This window comes from Staurois parvus, unplaced genomic scaffold (assembly GCF_062004578.1).
Source record: "Staurois parvus isolate SC_StPar_1 unplaced genomic scaffold, SC_StPar_1.0 ptg000181l, whole genome shotgun sequence".
Classification (NCBI taxonomy): Eukaryota; Metazoa; Chordata; class Amphibia; order Anura; family Ranidae; genus Staurois; species Staurois parvus.
The window spans coordinates 2067100-2085814 of NW_028317977.1; positions in this window are offsets into that span (position 1 = coordinate 2067100).

The window sequence follows — 18715 nt, forward strand, 5'->3', positions numbered from 1 at the left end:
TAAAAATAAAAAGATGGGAACAGCGGTGACACAGAAGTGCTGTAAAACACACTGACACTTTACCTGTGGTCAGGTACATTGCTTTGGCCAATCATGTCTCTCACAATGCATTGTGAGAGTGCAGTACATTGTGGTGCACTCAGTGGGTGAACAGCCTGCCAAATGCCCTTACCATTCATGTGTTTGGCAAACACATGAACAGCCGATGTTCGAGTCGAAATTACGTTCGACTCAAACATCTAACACTAATAAACAGTATTTGAACACTTGGCAGAAACCACATTTTAAAAATCACTCAGCCTGCATGTTTTCACCCCAAAAACCCACAATAAAGTGTATATATTTATCAGAATATAAGATGGAATATTGCACGAACTCTGAACAGTATTTAAACTGTTGGTTGTAGGCCACATAAAAAAAAACACTCATATACTTAATGCAGCTTTTCAGTTAACAAATCCACAATAAATGCACATAACACCTTGCCCTATGGAAAATCCTCTAAATGCCAAATGTTACTACTCTCTAATGCTGAGAAAGCTTTTGAGAGGGTGGATTGGACATTAATGAATCTGACTCTTAAGCATAAAGATCTTAGTAACAAACTATGGCCTGAATCAAAGCCATATTCAAGACCATCAGCAAAAATCAAGGTGAATGGCATGTTTAACCCTTTGAAATTACAAATGACATGATACAAAGCTGACTTCCTTCTGCCATCTATTTTAACCATGCTGCAGAAACATTTTTGTTCAGAGTCAGAGCAAATCCAAACATTTTAGATATTTCCTGCAATGGACTTAAAACACAAAAGGTTGCATACTACAGTATGTGGATAACTTGTTATTCCAGTTACCATTCCAATTCTCTCTCTCCCAAACCTGATGGCTGAGTTTTCTCTATATGTCTTTTAGATTAACTATCAAAAATCTGAAGCCTTGAATATTTCCCTCCCAGGAAAGCCTATTCATCACCTGTGGGAAAACTTTGCCTTTAAATGGTCAGAATCATTCATCAGATACATAGGGGTCAGCATCCCACAAAATTTAAATCAAAACATATGAGGTCTATTTCCCTCCTATTTTAAGCCGGATTAAGAAACTTTACTCTCTGACAATATAATTGTTTTTTTTATGGTTTGGAAGAAACAAAGTTTTGAAGATGACTATCCTGCCTTAAATAATATACCATTTACAAAAACTACTAGTTCACATTCCATATTCCTTTTTTCATGGAAACTCATTGCTCATTTGACCAGTTTCTGTGGGCCCATAAGGGATTGAAGTGGTCCTTTAAGGTAAACCAGATTCCTAGCACCAGAAAACCAGTACAGGCTTATGCTCATATTCGTATGCATTGCTCACATGCTCATACTTCTGAATGAAGAATCACTAGACGTGCCATTCCAGTCCAACTTGCTCACTTTTGTGCGCATGAGCACATGAAAACAGGCACGCATGCATACCAGTTAGCTTGCACACTTGGTGTCCAATGGCCTATTTAAACTGGTCTGTCATTTTGAGCAGTTGCTTAATGGTCTTCAGCTTATTCCTGTGTTCCTGAGACCTAATCTGCTGTACCTGCTTACCTGTGTATGACCCCGCTTGCCCTTGAACTTAGCTTCTACTCCTGCCTAAACTCTGTTCACCTGATTACTTTGACTTCAACCTCTTTACTGGACTTGACTTTGCTTGCTGTTTCTGTACTTCTTTGCCCAGCTCTTACTGATTGGCTTTTAGAAAGACTTACCCAATGCACCCCATTATTGCCCCACCCTCTCCCTCTTTTTTCTTTTCTTTCCTCATATGTCCAATTTTTATTCCTTTACACTTTTTATCTACTTTTTCTTAATCACTGTTGTAAAATAATGTATATGGTGTTTTTTTGCACATCATGGCCGTTCCTTTCCCTGCCTTACCTCTCCTCCCCACCTATCCCTGCTCAAGGGTTCCTGTCATATTCATTCTTCAGGTGGTCCTATAAACTCTACTGCTCTACTTTACCCTTCAGCAATAGTTCTATTCAATATCCATGAGCTCAATTCACCCAATAAGAAAATTAAAGCATTTAGAACATTTGTAACACTACAGGCAGATGTGGTTTCCTTGTAGGAGACCCATTATTCAACTACTGCTGCAGCTAAATATTTCAGCTACTGCTCAAACTAAACATGGAGGGGTACTGATATGTTTCCAATGCATTACTCCATTCACATTGATAATTGAAATTAAAGATCAAAAAGGATGCTATCTAATCTTAACAGGTCTTCTACATGATATCGAGATCACACTGGTGTCTTATTATACTCATAATTCCTTCCGATTCCCCTTTCTCTCCCACCTCATGCATGTCATAGACATAGAAAGGGAACTCTGATTATCTGTGGGACTTCAATCAGTTAATTCATAGCTGGATGAATCAATTTATGACCAAAACTCCTCTACTCCTTCAGCCTCTTTCATAACTTTACTATCTCATTATTCACTGGCTGATACCATTGTTGGTATAACTTTTATTCCTTCTCTCACAAAACATTCTCGATAATTGACCATATCCTAATGCATTAGCTTCCCTTCCAATGCTAATCAACTCCCTTCTAAAGCCAATCCCCTGGACAGACCACAGTGCAGTGGTGTCCTCAATATCCCATCTAATTCCCCGAAAGTTCCACACCACATGGACCCTGAATGAATCCCTTCTTTCAAATCCATCCTATAACTTGGACATTCAAATAGTCCTTCATGAATATCCACTTGCCTACAGGGCCAATTCTGAAATTTCTGTCCTACATGTAAAAATATCTTTTTTTCCTTAGAAAATTACTTAGAACCCCAAACACTATACATATATATTTTTAAGCAAAGGCACTAGAGAATAAAATTATGGCTGTTGCAATTGTTTTTGTCACACAGCAGTTGCATAGAGGTTTTTTAATGAAATTTAGTGAACATAAACACAATACAATACCAAATTTTTTGGTAAAATATAAAAGACGATGTTACACTGAGTAAATAGTTATCAAACATGTCACGCTTTAAAATTGTGAATGGCGACAAACTACGGTAGCCTTTACGGGTTACCAGTTTAGAGTTACACAGGTGGTCTGGTGCCAGAATTATGGCTCTCTCTCTGATGTTCGTGGTAGTACCTTACATGTGTGGTGCAATCACTGTTTACATGTATGTGAGGGACTGACGCGTCAAACCAGACACTCTCCTAGCACTTAAATTACATAGATTGGATAGCACATACAAACTAATTTTCTGAAAAAAAAACCCTACACTAGCAACCCAGTCATAGTCATTCAGGAATTTTGGAAACTTCTTTCCAAATTATACTCCAATATGGGTGACGTCTCACAAACTCAGGTGGATATTCTTCTGGATAGGATAGTTTTACCAGCACTTTCTGAATCCCCAAAAAACCTTCTAGACCAGCCTATAACTATGGAAGAAGTAATACAAACAATTTAATCTTTAAAACCCCATAAATAGCCAAGACCCAATGGCTTTAGATATTCTAGCCCCTCTCCTAACTAAAGCCTTTAATAGCTCCAATGTTTACACAGGAAACATTATCAGCCATAATTTCTATGATCCCAAAACCTAGATGATACTACCTGGGCTAAATATAAACCAATCTCCCTCCTAAATTGAGATATTAAACAGTTAGCTAATATTAGAACTTTGAGCCACAAAGATCTAGTGAGGTTCATACCCCACTGTAAAGCCAGCAACAGCATACAAATAGCAACCTTAATCCTGCACACTATAGCAGGTCTTCCTGTTGTCACTGGAGATAAGAAAAGCATTTGAATCAGTTTCTTGGACCTACTTACACTACATCCAGGGGTGATGGGGCTGTGACCCACACTTTCTTCAATGAGTGGCATCTCTCTACTCTGTGAGCATATTTAAAATACTCTGTATATACACTCACCAGCCACTTTTTTAGGTACACCTGTTCAATTGCTTGGCAACACAAATTGCTAATCAGCCAATCACATGGCAGCAACTCAATGCATTTAGGCATCTAGACATGGTGAAGACAATTTTCTGAATTTCAAACTGAACATCAGAATGTTGAATAAAGGGCATTTAAGTGACTTTGAATGTGGCATGGTTGTTGGTACCAGACGGGCTGGTCTGAGTATTTAAAAAACTGCTGATCTACTAGGTTTTTCACCCACAACCATCTCTAGGGTTTACAGAGAATAGTCTAAAAAAGAGAAAATATCCAGTGAGTGGCAGTTGTGTGGACGAAAATGTGTAGTGGTGTGGGGGATCATTTCTTGGCACTGGCAAGGTGTACCTAATAAAGTGTACGGTGAGTTACATAGTTAGTCTGGCTGAAAAAAGACAAAAGTCCATCTAGTTCAACCATTAAAAAAAGTTATAATCCTATACCCACAGTTGATCCAGAGGAAGGCAAAAAAAACAGCAAAGCATGATACAATTTGCTCCTGCAGGGGAAAAAAATTCCTTCCTGATCCCCCGAGAGGCAATCGGATATTCCCTGGATCAACTTTACCTGTAAATGTTAGTATCCAGTTATATTCTGTGTATCTAAGAAAGAATCCAGGCCTTTTTTGAAGCAATCAACTGAGCTGGCCAGAACCAACTCTTGAGGGAGTCTATGCCACATGTTTACAGCTCTCACTGTGAAGAAACCTTTCCGTGTTTGGAGACTAAATTTATTTTCCTCCAGATGTAAAAAAGTGCCCCCTTGTCCTCTGTGATAACCTCAGGGTGAATAGCTCTACACTGAGTTCACTATATGAACCACTGATGTATTTATACATGTTGATCATATCCCCCCTTAATCTCCTCTTCTCAAGAGAGAATATATTCAGTTCTGCTAATCTTTCCTCATAGCTGATCTTCTCAATGCCTCGTATCAGTTTGGTTGCCCTTCTCTGTACTTTCTCCAGTTCCACAATGTTCTTTTTGTGAATTGGTGCCCAAAACTGAACTGCATATTCCAGCATGTACAGTAAGTCAAATTATTTTCTAATTGCTAGAGGAATGAGGCAGGGGTGCCCCCTTTCACCCCTGCCACATTTTCTGTAGTGATAGAACCAATGGCACAATTGAGAAAGTCCAATCCAGAGATCCAGTCCTTTAAAAAGTATAAAATCCTTTACAATTACCAGTTTAAAGTTACACAGAAGGTTTGGTGCTAGAGTTGTTGCTCTCACTCTGATGTTCACAACAATACCTCACATGTGTGGTGCGATCACATATGTATGAGAGAAGTACAAGCATGTTCACATGTTGTGAACATGGGTAGACAGGGACTCTTTACATTTCTTTTTATGTTGTTATTTTTGTTTTAATATTTTTTAATTTTTACTTGACTTTATATCTTTACACTGTCTCTTTATTTTGTTTTTTTATTGAACTTTATTGCTATCACAGGGGATAAACAACACTCCTTGTGATAGCATTGACCATGATAGATAGATAGATAGATAGATAGATAGATAGATAGATAGATACTGTAGAAAGGTAGATAGATAGATCTATCCTCTGCACTACAAAGCAGCTGTTCAAACCGAGATTGGTTTGATTGTCTGTTTTACAATTTAGTAACAGCTTGTAAACAAGCAGGAAACCGTAACTGACAATATCCTTGTCATATCCGGTTTCTGACATCACAGAAGAGGGGAAGGAACTTCTATTCCTTCCACTCTTCACAGTGCATCCGATGTGACCAGTAGCATTGGTCTTGGCATTTTTGGTGAGATGGGAGAGCCCAGGAACTATGACGGATGGTGGTGGGAGGGGGTTACCCCTTCCACCTCCTGTAAAAGTGATCAGGCATCTATTATCTTGTAGGGAATTGCTGGCAGAAAAGAATTGTACCAGGATTATGACTCCAACTGCAACCACATTCCTGGTATAACCACTTCCCGACAAGGAAGTATATACTGTATACCTAGGCCAGTAGGGAAGTGGTTAAAGGTGTTAGAAATAGCAGGCTATCATAACAAATTAAAACTTTTTGCAAATTAAGTTTTACTAAACCTCACCTCATACATTACCCCTAACCTTTTCCATGTACTGTACGTGTGTCAGCAAGACTGCTGGGTCTATTCACTGTGAACGCAGAGATAGGCACAAAATAATGTAAGATTATGTAGCCAACCACACTGCAATTAACTGTAATATGGCAGTTTATAGCACAATACATAACTTTATATTTCTGTATTCAGCACAGGTTAGCACTGTATATCAGCTTCCTCAATGCAATGCTTTGTCATCTATCCCTATGTACCTCTACACACACCTAGACTTTTATAGGGAGGGGGCTGGTGCATAAAAAAAAATGATAGGCTCTTTTCTTAAAGTAGTCTTTATTTTCAAACAAAAATTTTCATGTACAAAAGCAGACAGACAATGCTAGACATTAAAGGTTGTGTAACAGAGTTATCATGGCTGGTGGCAAGGAAAAAGCTAAATACAGGCATCAGAGTGAAAACCTCTACAGAGAATAACATAGCTATCATTTGGGGCTAGACATGACCCTATGGCAGGTATAAGTCAGAGGAGAATTGGGTTAACCTGGGTCCCCCGACTTCTGCAGGCTGAGATGAGCCAGGAGTATATGACACTTGCTCATAGCATTGTTGTCTGCTCTATGTGGGAAATCCCTTCAAGGCTGATCAGAAAGGTCGTCTGACTGTGATACAAGACAGAAATCACTCAGCCATTATATGGCATATCCTGCAAAAGGGACCAAAGAGCCATGAGCAATAAAATAGAAATAGTACAAAAGGAACAAACATCAATAACAGAATGGAAAAGAAAAAAAAAACCAAGACACTCTAAGTTGCTCTGTTAGTATGAGGATTCTGCATGGAAGGCTGGCCAGCAGGTCTGAACCAGACCTAGGCTGAGAAAGACATGAGTTCAGATACCATATAGATTCAGATACATAGGAGTGCATGAAAAAATGGCCTGGGAGTAAGAGGCTAAGTGGGATCACAACACCCCCACTATTTAAGGTGAAAGGGGTTGTGAGGTCCCTGAAGCCCCTGAAGTGTAATGGATTCATATGGCCCAGATGAAATAAAACATGCTGTATTGATCCTTGCATGTGGCCATCCATTCCTACGCCTCCAACACATTGTTCCCCAGCTTAATCCACTTGGTTCAGCAAGAACCTGAGGCTTTTTCCAATACACTGTGATCAAACACCTTGCTGCTTTCAATAGATGTGGGAGAATACTTTTCTGATAATGACTAAGAGGAATGGAGGGCACATGAAGCAGAAACTGTAGGCATTCAATGTCAAGCATCAGTTTATTTTGAGCTCTAATGTCTTGCCAAAAGGGACATAGATTAGGGCACTCCCACAGAATATGGCAAAAGGTACCATGGTGACCACAGTCTCTCAAGCACAGGCTGGACAGGGAGGGGTAAATCTTAGTAAGTTTAGAGGGGACTCAATACCAGCGAGTGAGCAGTTTAAAGCTATTTTATTACATCTTTGTATCAACTGAACTGGTACTGGTTAAGCAGTATAGGTGGTCAAGCTGAGTTTTTGAAAAGTAACACTGCAAGTCTCTCTCCCATGCCCGCACATACACAGGCTTCCCAACTGGTTCCTCAGACTGAAGCAGTTTGTACAACACCAAAAGGGAATGTAGGACTGTGGCATTCCCCATGCAAACTTTCTCAAATTACATCAAGGTAGAAGGTGGGTGGATTTTGAGGGACAGACTATGAACAAAATTATGGAACTGTCTATATCGCCAGACATCTGTTGGGAAGCACCCTTATAGCTTTTTTAACATGTCCAGGGAAAGTAAACCTTGTTCCTGCACAAACCTACCGACTTGAAGAAGGAGAAATGTTCTCCAGGTTCAAACAAGGGGAAGCCCCCTAAAGGGGTGAGGGGGGAAACTAGAGGTGACAACTGCCCTTGTCTGTTTAACATGTCCCAGAGGTTTAATGCATGGGTGATGGTGGGAGAGGTGGATTCAGCAAGCCCCCTAAATGAGTAGGGCAACCATGGGGCATGAGATAAATTATGGCTAGCCATAAACTTCTCCAGAGGGACCCAGAGTTTACCTTTAACATGATGATGCCAATATAATATCCTCTGTAGTGCCATGGCTTCATAATAATGGCGAATAGCTGGGATGCCCAAACCACCCAGTCGCTTAGGGTGCTTCAAAATATGGAATGCCAGACGAGGTCGGAGCTTATTCTAGACAAAGCATATGAAAAGGCTTTTGAGACTTGAGAAGACCTGGGCAAAAAGATAGGTACTATTTTGAAATATAAGAGAATCCTAGGCAGGATATTCATTTTCAGTATATTTACATGACCCATCCAGGAGAACGAGGCCTGATCCCAATTGGTAAAGTCTGTTTGTATTGTGTTGAGCAATGAGGAATAATTACAGGAATACAGTTCGTAACAGTGATCTGGAAGCTAGATACTTAAATATTTTAAGGAGTTCTGGCATCAAGCGAATGAAAAAGAGGCTTGAAACTGTGTTTGCATACCATCAGGGATGGAAATCAGCAATAAGTCAAATTTGCTATAGTTAAGTGTTCTTGCATGGCAAGACCACTTACTGTTATTATAGCCAAATTTACCAACCTAACTCCTCCCACAGTTTTTACACTACATAGACAGTAAACGTGTGGATTGTTCCCGATTGGTGTGCTATTACTTTGTGGAACGTTTCGCCTAATGGTTCACGAAATATCTGCGTTTTTGTGGTGAAATTGGTCCCATAGGAATGAATGGCATAATGTTCAAAACTAGAGTGGGAGCTGACAAAAGCTAGAGTGTGAGCTGAAAAATCAGGACATGATTTCTAAGCTGCCATCACTCCCTCATTTTCAAACCCACCTACACAAATCTTATATCAAAACGTTCAGCTATCCCTGCTGCCACTAAAAATGTGCACGGCTAAGCCATAGTCTTGATAGTTTTCACAATATGACCATTTGTTTGCAACTCAAGCCGCCCATTGACATTCACTGAAACTCCACTCTAGCCACCTCAAATTTGAAGGGCAATTTCTAAACTGCGACTGTGCCTTCATTTGTAATATTTCAGAGACATACTATGCATCAAAATGTAGGTCTGGGTCTTGTGATTCTCACAATATAAAGCTCTTTGTCATAGGATTTATAGTTTCTAAAACTACGACCATTTGAAGACACCAGTGAAGTGAGCAATTTGGAGCAGTTTGTTTTTAACCTCTCTTCTCTGCCCTATTTGAAATCTAATTTTGAATTCATGACAGTTTGGCCGGCTTCTGGTTAAAGGTTTGGAAATAAGTTTTCTACAGTAGAGAGTATTTGAGGTGATAATGCTGCTAATGTTTTTATAAATGTATGTTTTAATGTAACTGTGAAGCACTTTGGGCAACAACATTGCAATTAAATGTGCTATATAAATAATTAAAAGTTGAAATGCATTTCTCACTCTATCAAGCCTGCCATGTGCACTTTTTTAATTTGATCAATCAATTGGTTAGTGTAATGTTTACTATCTTTACTCACTCCAAACACTCCACACAGTTACTCTGCCCAGACCAACCTTTTCACAGTTACTCCAGCAACTCCAACCACACAACAGTTACTCAAGCCACTCCACCCAGCTACTCCGCCCACTCCAGTTGTAGACTACTGGTGGAGACAAGAACACTTCACACAATTTCCCCAGAAATTGTAGCTTTTCTAGTTTATTTTGAAGTTAGGGAGTTGATGAAACCCCTGCATTTCAGCCATGATGCTGGGGAGGGATATCAAGGAGTCAGTCACATAGAACAACACATCACCTGCATAGGCAGAGAGCTTATGCTCCACCGTGCCAATACAAACCCCCTTTATATTCGGGTTCAGACTAATTCTATTCAGTAAGGGTTCAAGAGTCAGGGCAAATATGAGAGGGAATGGGGCATCCCTGTCGTGTCCCATTTTTAACAGGGAACGGTCATGAGAGAGTCTCATCTACCTTGACCTGTGACTCCAGGGAGTTTTACAGTGCCACAGACCAGAGAAGCATGCGTAGGCCTAGCCCAAGTTTGTTGAGAACTATGTGGAGGTATGTCCAGTCCACCCTGCCAAATGCCTTTTCGGCATCGGTGGAAAGCAATATAGGCCCTTTTAAGTAGCCTTACCACAGTTAAAAGGAGAGGAAGTGAACAGTTAGTAATTGGTTGCTATGGTGGAGAGTAAACACATTATTTCTACATTTACCCAAACTGTGAATAGCTAGAATTCAAATAAATTATAATATAAAATACACTACTTTTTTTCAGCACAATTTAGTGTGAGGCAATCCACCGCTGCAGCCAACAGAACTTAATGAAATGTCATTGTGTGACATTCCAAATAATTTAATTTAAGAAGTGAACAGTGCTATGAGCCACAATTGACACATTGGCACTGTTGTCATCCCACTACACACCAGCAACTGAATACTGATGTGAATGTACCATAAAACTGTTGATATAAATTGCCCTGTTAGATACCACCACATGCAACTTTAAGGTATCCTCCCTCATACTATTTAAATGAGGTTTTTTTCATTACAATATTGTACTTGAAATTGCATAAAATGACCTGTCCATTGTACAATATTTGTTAAACTTTTTTTTTGTTTGATAACCCCCATGGTAGTGCCAAGCTTGGCATTTCCTTTTTGACAATACCTTGCCTATTGCCCTTAAAGATTTGCTCATCCCTACTGTACATTTAATAGTATTAATCATACTGATCTTTAAACTTTAAAGCCCCCTTCTCACTTGACCTGTGCACTCGATGAGTTACCATAAAGTCGACTATACATGGATTGAAATTTGGCCAGTTCAGCAGGAACCGGATGAATTTTGATCCATGTATGGGCTAGCTGTTTGTACACAAGTCAATCTAACCAGGTCATTCTTGAAGTAACAGAGCTGCAGACTCCCTGCTGGCGGAATGCAATAGCATAGAGGGAGTGATTCCTCATCCACATTGAATGCGTGGATAAGACTTCAGTTCATTTTTTATTTTTTCATTCAACCCGCTGCTTGAATTAAAAAAAAAATGTATGATGTATGGACTGATTATGCATAATAACATTTAGTATTTTCAGCATTAATGTGTGTTGTGCTAAGCCAGTGAAATCCTATTAAAAGGGCTGCTAATAAATAACAACACGTAAAATCAGACATACACTTTTTTTTTTCATACTGCACGAAAATGCATAAATGGTTCACATCTGTAAGTTGCAGTATATTGAAACACATGTGCATTGAGGTACGCTGGTGAGGTGTGTTGGGATGGCATTCAAAATTTATAGCACCTCAACAGACTGCCCTGTGGATTGTTTATTACCGTGCTTTGTTGTAACATGCAGTAAATTCACATTTTACTGTGCATTACTTCAAACTATAAGGGTAAAGTCATCCATAAAGGGAACAACTGTGTTTTTTCCATGCATATAGATTTTGCTTTGTTAAAAGTTTGATCCAACAGTAGTATATACAATGATCGCATATTGCATGCTCACTTTTCTATTTTATCATACATGTTGTAGTTATATTGCATATAAAGTTTTGTGTATGCAGGTATTTTGATATAGTTTAAACACGGACCATGCATAATATACCAGACACTAAACAGACCATCATACACAACCAAAAACCCTTGTGCTGAACACTTGCTTAAATGAATTATCTTAATACTTAACAAATAATGACCACTGCTGCCACTTTAAATAAATAAATTGTACATAAATAAACATAAACACAGTGGCGCTGTGACCAGCTATTAAGTGAAACACATTTTCCAGTGACAAAATGTGAAATAAAATATAAAATATAGTGAAAATAAAACAGTCATGTGATATAAATCAATCAATTAATGTGAAAATAAATTCCATCATAACATGTAGATGTTACTTTCAGTGTTGTAATCTTCTAATATTCCCAAACCAAAATCACCATGTGCTCGTGAAACCACCTTCCCTTTTGGGTATGCACTCTCCAGACTCACATGCCTTCCATTCTCATGGTCGGCATGTATCCCTTATGAAATCTCCAATTGTGGTATCACCATGTAAACTTCATAATCTCCATAAATCTCCTTACTCCTCTCCACCAGATATCATCATCATGTAAAAGTAAGAGATAAACTCCAATGGTACAATAACCAATATCCTCTATGTTATTAAATAAGTAAAAAGCCACTTACAAAATAAACTAGTAAAAACGCTTGTTATAATCCAATATAGAAAGATCCGCATGTCATGCTCCTGCATCACTTCCGGTTCTAGGTCACAACGTCATTTCCAGTCACCGCACAGCCTCACCATGACGCGTATCGTCACTTCCAACTTAGGCATAGGGATGGCTGTATGGCACGGTAACTCTTTTTATGTAACCTCCTCATTGCTGCCATTGGTCAATCACTAACACTCACAGTCCACCCATTCAAAAGCATATCTCACCACACTACTGGTAAGTTGGTATAATACAAAACTAACCCTTAAAGGGAGTTACCATAATGACCTAAATATTACTTAGCAGCAATAGGGGGTTACACAAAGTGGTTAAATTAACCACTCTTCATAATGACTCATCATCAATAGATTAACAAAGTGTACATATACAGTTGTACTCAAAAGTTTGCATACCCTGGCAGAAATTGTGAAATTGTGGCATTGATATTGAAAATATGACTGACCATGCAAAAAATGCTCTTTTATTGGAGGATGATGATCATATGAAGCCATTTATTGTCAAATAGTTGTTTGGCTCCTTTTTAAATCATAATGATAACAGAAATCACCCAAATGGCCATGATCAAAAGTTTACATACCCTGGAATGTTTGGCCTTGGTACAGACACACAAGGTGACACACACGGGTTAAAATGCCAATTAGAGGTTAATGTCCCACATCTGTGGTTTTTTAAATTGCAATTAATGTCAGTGTATAACTAGTCAATGACTTTGTTAGCTCTTACGTGGAAGCACTGACTAGGCTAGATACTGAACCATGGAGATCAGAAAAGAACTGTCAAAAGTCCTACGTAACAAGGTAATGGAACTTTATAAAGATGGAAAAGGACATAAAAAGATGTCCAAAGCCTTGAATATGCCAATCAGTACTGTTAAATCCGCTATTAAGAAGTGGAAAGTTTGGGGATCTCTTGATACCAAGCCAAGGTCAGGTAGACCAAGATAGATTGCAGCCATAACTGACAGAAGAATTGTCCGGGATTCAAAGAAAAACCCACAGGCAACCTCAAAAGAAGTATAGGCTGCTCTGGAAATGATGGTGTGGTTGTTTTTAAGGAGTACAGTGCGGTGATACTTGAACAAAAATTAGCTGCTTGGTCGAGGTGCCAGAAAGAAGCTTTTACTGCACCAGTGCCACGAGTAAGCCCAGTTACAATATGCCTGACAACAGCTTGACATGGCTAACCAGGCCTTTTTGCGTCATTGATGCAGTAAATGCTTCTTTCTGGCACCTCGACCATGCAGCTCATTTTTGTTCAAGTGTCATCATATTGTGCTCCTTCAAAACAACCACACTGTCTTTTTCCAGAGCAGCCTGTATTTTTCTTGTGGTTACCTATGGGTTTCCCTTTGTATCCCAAACAATTATTCTGGCAGTTGTGGCTGCAATCTTTCTTGGTCCATCTGTACTTGGCTTGGTATCAAGAGGTCCCTGAATTTTCTACTTCTTAGTGGAAGTGATGACTGGCATATTCAAGGCTTTGGACATCTTTTAATATCCTTTTCCATCTTTATAAATTTCCATTACCTTGTTATTCAGGACCTTTGACAGTTCTTTTCTGATCCCCATGGCTCAGTATCTAGCCTAGTCAGTGCTTCCACGTAAGAGCTAACAAACTCATTGACTATTTATACACTGGCACTAATTGCAATTTAAAAAGCCACAGATGTGGGACATTAACCTCTAATTGGCCATTTGGGTGATTTCTGTTATCATTATGAATTAAAAAGGAGCCAAACAACTATTTGATAATAAATGGCTATATATGATCATCGTCCTTCAATAAAAGAGCATTTTGTGGCATGATCAGCCATATTTTCAATATAAATGCCAAAATTTCACAATTTCTGCCAGGGAATGCAAAGTTTTGAGCACAACTGTATACACATTATAAGTATACATATACGTAAATGTGAGTATATAGATTCTAATACATAAATAAAATGCAAATAAATGAAATATTAAAATAAAATTGAAATAATAGAATAATAGAATATAATAATAAAATAAAATAAAATAAAATCGGCCAAAAAAGATTCCCATTTTTCTATCCTTATAGATTACTAATAAAGCAATTAATGATTATGTCAGTATTTCTGTTCTCAAAGCTGTACATTTTTTTGCATGGAAATATGTAGTTTTTTTTATTGTAGGCCTGTAATTTTTAGGAATAACTCACTGAAATCTGTCCGAACAAGAGTCTAATAAACATCCCGGGTATGATAAAATTAGAAACACAAAATCATAAATTATAATATAGTAAATAATCATAAAAAATATTAATATAATAATAATACATTTAATTCAATAATGTAAAAAAACCAAAAACACTGAAATTTGAAAAAGAGCGCCAAGTTCCCACATCACTGAGCTTAGTCGCAAAATCGTTTTCAGTGTCTGATGACTAATTTCCCCACTAATCATTATCACTCAATTCTGCAAGTGGTTCTAATTTACTATCACTGTTCTCTAGCTGGTTTATAATTGCTTTTGACCTAAAGGGACGCTTTTTGGACAGCATGGACTTTTCTCAGTTTCCAGGCAGAAAGAACAGTAAAAATGCAAGCAGGGCACAGGACAAAGCAGCAGGGACAAAATGTATGTGAAATGCTTTGATACAGTAATGTTTTACTATGTGATTTTAGTGTATTGAGTGAATGTCACTTTTAACATTTTTGAATTTCCTGCCGGTTCTTTCCCCCGTACGCTGACGCTCGCAGGGAACGGAACCCAGTAGACGGATGCCGGCATCGGCCGGAGGAGATGGACGCTGCAGGGGGGACATCGCAGGAGCAAAGGTAAGTGCAAGAGGGATCACGCAGCAATGCTGCAGGGTAATCCCGAGTGTAACTCGGGGTTACCGCTTTTGGTACTGAACGTTTACCCCGAGCTACACTCGGGAATACCACCAGGGAGGTTAAGGCCACCTGGTGCTAAAGAGTGAAGTAGATACATCTACTTAGTTTCCCTCTTGGAGAGGTCCCTCACCCTATTGGACCCCCTCCAAGAGATAACAACTGGATCTACCTCCCATAATAACAATTTAGATGGGTCTGTCACGTGATAATGTGAGAAATGATCAGATACGCTATAATAACTGTATACTTTTCTAATACTTTTCATGTGTTCTGCTATTCTTACTTTCAAGGGGTGTTTAGTACGTCCAATATAAATTAACCCACATGGACGTTGAAAAGCATAAACCACATGAGTTGTATCACAAGTGATAAACTCAGGAATGTCAAATTCATGTTCCAAAATTTTAGAAACCCACTGACAGATGTAACTATCTCCCTAGTTTCAGTTTTCACCCTCAACACACTAAACAGACCATCATACACAGCCAGACCGTCACACACCACTGAATATGTGCCGACCCAGAGATAAACATCTCAGGATACTAGCAAACCCTGCAAGAAAATAACTATGCAAATTGTACAACCAAATTAATCTATCAAAAAGTGTCACACACTCAAAAAGGACCTTCAATATCACCGGATCATTTAGTTGCACCTCCAGTAATGTTGTGTACCTAATTCAATGCAAAAAAATGTAGCAAAGGATCTAATGTTGGCAGAACATGACAGTAGTTACAAACAAAGATGAACTTGTACAGGCACACCATCAAGGAGCATAAGGAAGACAGTTTCTGCATACCTGTGGGACATCATTTCTCACAACCAGACCACACTATGGAAGACCTCAATGTCTTAATCCTTAAAGGGAATTTCAAACCTATTCAGGAAAGGAAAATATTTGAACTAATAGTTCTATTTGACACAAAAGATAATGGCCTAAATATAGATCTGGGTTTTCAAAATCACTATCCAACAGTTTTACGACCCCCTCTGTTACTTTATCCTCCCCTTAGACTATAGCTCCTTCTCTGTCTTATCTCGCTAACTATGCTAGTTTAATTACTCTTTAATTGCTGTACACATTTGTTTTTTATTTCTTTTTTTTCAATCAGAGATTTTCTTATTTTAACATTCTGCTAAAATGTTGTGCAATAATACTGCTTGAACCTTGAAGAAGGAGATAAACCCCAAACGCTTGTCCTGAAAAATTGTATGTTAGTGAAAATAAAAAAGTATCATGGCAGTACTCAATTGTTTATGTCGCAAGTGCACTAATATGGCTGCAATCACCTCAAGCAAGATGGAAGGTATCTCATAGAGAAAATTCTTGGAAAACAAAAAAAGGAAAAAACATCCCAAATTTTTTTGAGAACATTTTGTCAAGGTCCTACCTTTCCTCAGACCTTGTGCTGCTCCATGTGCTGGCATCCATCTTAGGTGTCTACAAAGCATTGTGGGATCCTTTATGCTTTCAGCCCTCTGTGGCTCCTCCCCCAGGAGGTGGCGGCTTATCACATATAAGTCTGCTGTTTGTGGCTGTCCATTGCATTTGTGTCCTGTCTGTTGCACAATAGCAAGCTCCTGTTTAGCTACTCATTGCTTTCCTGGATACCGACTCGGCTTTGGCTTAGACTCCTCCTGGCTTCTGACCCCAGCTCTGGCGACCATTCTCCCTGGCTCCTGATCCCGGATCTGGCGACGATTCTTCCTGGCTCTTGACCCCGGCCTCGGCTACGATTTCTGCTGTTGGACTTGTCTTATTTTTATAATAATAAACCTACCTTTAATTGCACCTCCTTGTGTGTCTGGCTCCTCGCTCCCTGACACATTTGTATAGACAAAATTGAGAATATTTATCATAGGAAGAGATTAGATAGGGACAATTTATATTCATGCATGTACATGAATGTATTTTCATTATGCCGATCATTCAAATGTAATTAAATAATAAATAACAATATATCAAATAAAAACAGACACATAGGTGAAATAATAGAACACAAAAAGAGAAAACTGGAGATAAGTAATCCCTAAAATACTCTCAACTGCAATAAGAACAATACATCTAGTCACCTAACTGCCCCAGTCTGTAATTGGACAATAAAAGACCAACACCACGTTCATAAGCTCACCCTCAGCTCTCTCCTCCTATCAGAAGGTTCTTTGTCAGCCCATGTAAATTCTGAACACCTGATTGGCCACTAGTGCTGCCCCTTCCTCTTCTAGTCTACTGAAAGGGTAACTACAGGTGACGGACAACTTTAAAGTGAATTAAATATAATTTTTTTATACCTCTCTGTATTAATTGGTATTATTGGAAAGAGGTTAAATGTTTTGAAGCAAAAAGTTTAGCATGAACGCCAGACAATTAGCATTTTGTATGGGTACACAATGGCAGCCTAAATGTTTCTATTATGGCACTTTTACTTTAAGAAGACAAAATGTATTTTCTTTGTGGACCACCCATAACACATTTGAAACAGATCCATATGCAAAAGTTACAAAGTTAATGTACTGGAAAGTATACATTGTGTCTCAAGGAGATTTCCAATGAACTAGTTCATTTTGCTGATAAATGTGTTCTGCTCAGTCAGCAGAGATCTAAGTAAAAAAAAAGCAAAGTGAAGTTGGAAACAGATATTAACCATTTACAAGCAGATGTCTGTCCACTACCTCTGAACACATTTGGGATGGAGAAATCATACACTCTTTTAAGCAGGTTGAATAGGCTACTTCTTAGAAAAGTTCTTTTTTTTTTAAATCAGCTCTGAGCTTGTTTTGAAGCACTTGCATCTACAGTTAGAAATTTAAGTTAAAACACACACAGGCAGAAGAAAATTTATTTTCAGAATTTGTATTCTAAGTCCAGGTGTGCTTAAGTAACAGTCAGGGAAACATTTTTGCTCAACTCTTTTTCAAACAGTTGATTCTGTAATGTTCTACATTGCTAGGTATGTTCTATTTACTGGAATGTTAAACAGAATTAATTATTGTTACGGTATGGTCAAAAGTATAATTCTATACTAAGATGCTTCATTGTTGATATGATTTAATACAATACAGAACAAAACTACGCTGCCATGAATTACTGGAGAGGAAACATTTTTAAAATCTGCCCTGCCAACAAATTTAGCCAATTTGTCTCCTGATCTGTTTTGCAAACCTACGTTTTACCAAAACTATGAACTTATAAAGCTCAGCTACAGCCAATTTTTTTGTTTTGTTTTAGATATAATGAGGGACCACAGTCTGTGTGTGTACCTGTGTAAACTGTTAGATGCACACTTCCTGGCCAGGCGATGGTTGTCATATAACACAGGGCCTAGATAATGTTGGACTTTATACTTCTGGGTAAAAATACTTTTTTTGCTGTTACCACCCAAGTCTATCTCTTTCTTAACCTGAATATGCATTTAGGTTATGTTTACACCAGCTGCTGTCTTGCAAAGCAGCGGCTGGTGCAGGGGTGTACTGACAACTCATGGGGCCCCTGGGCAATAGGGGATCACAGGGCCCCTGTGTCCTTGCCCACACTCAAAGCACACCCAAAAAAGCCTATAAAAATGTACCAGGGGCATTTCATGGGGCCCCCTACTGACCCCG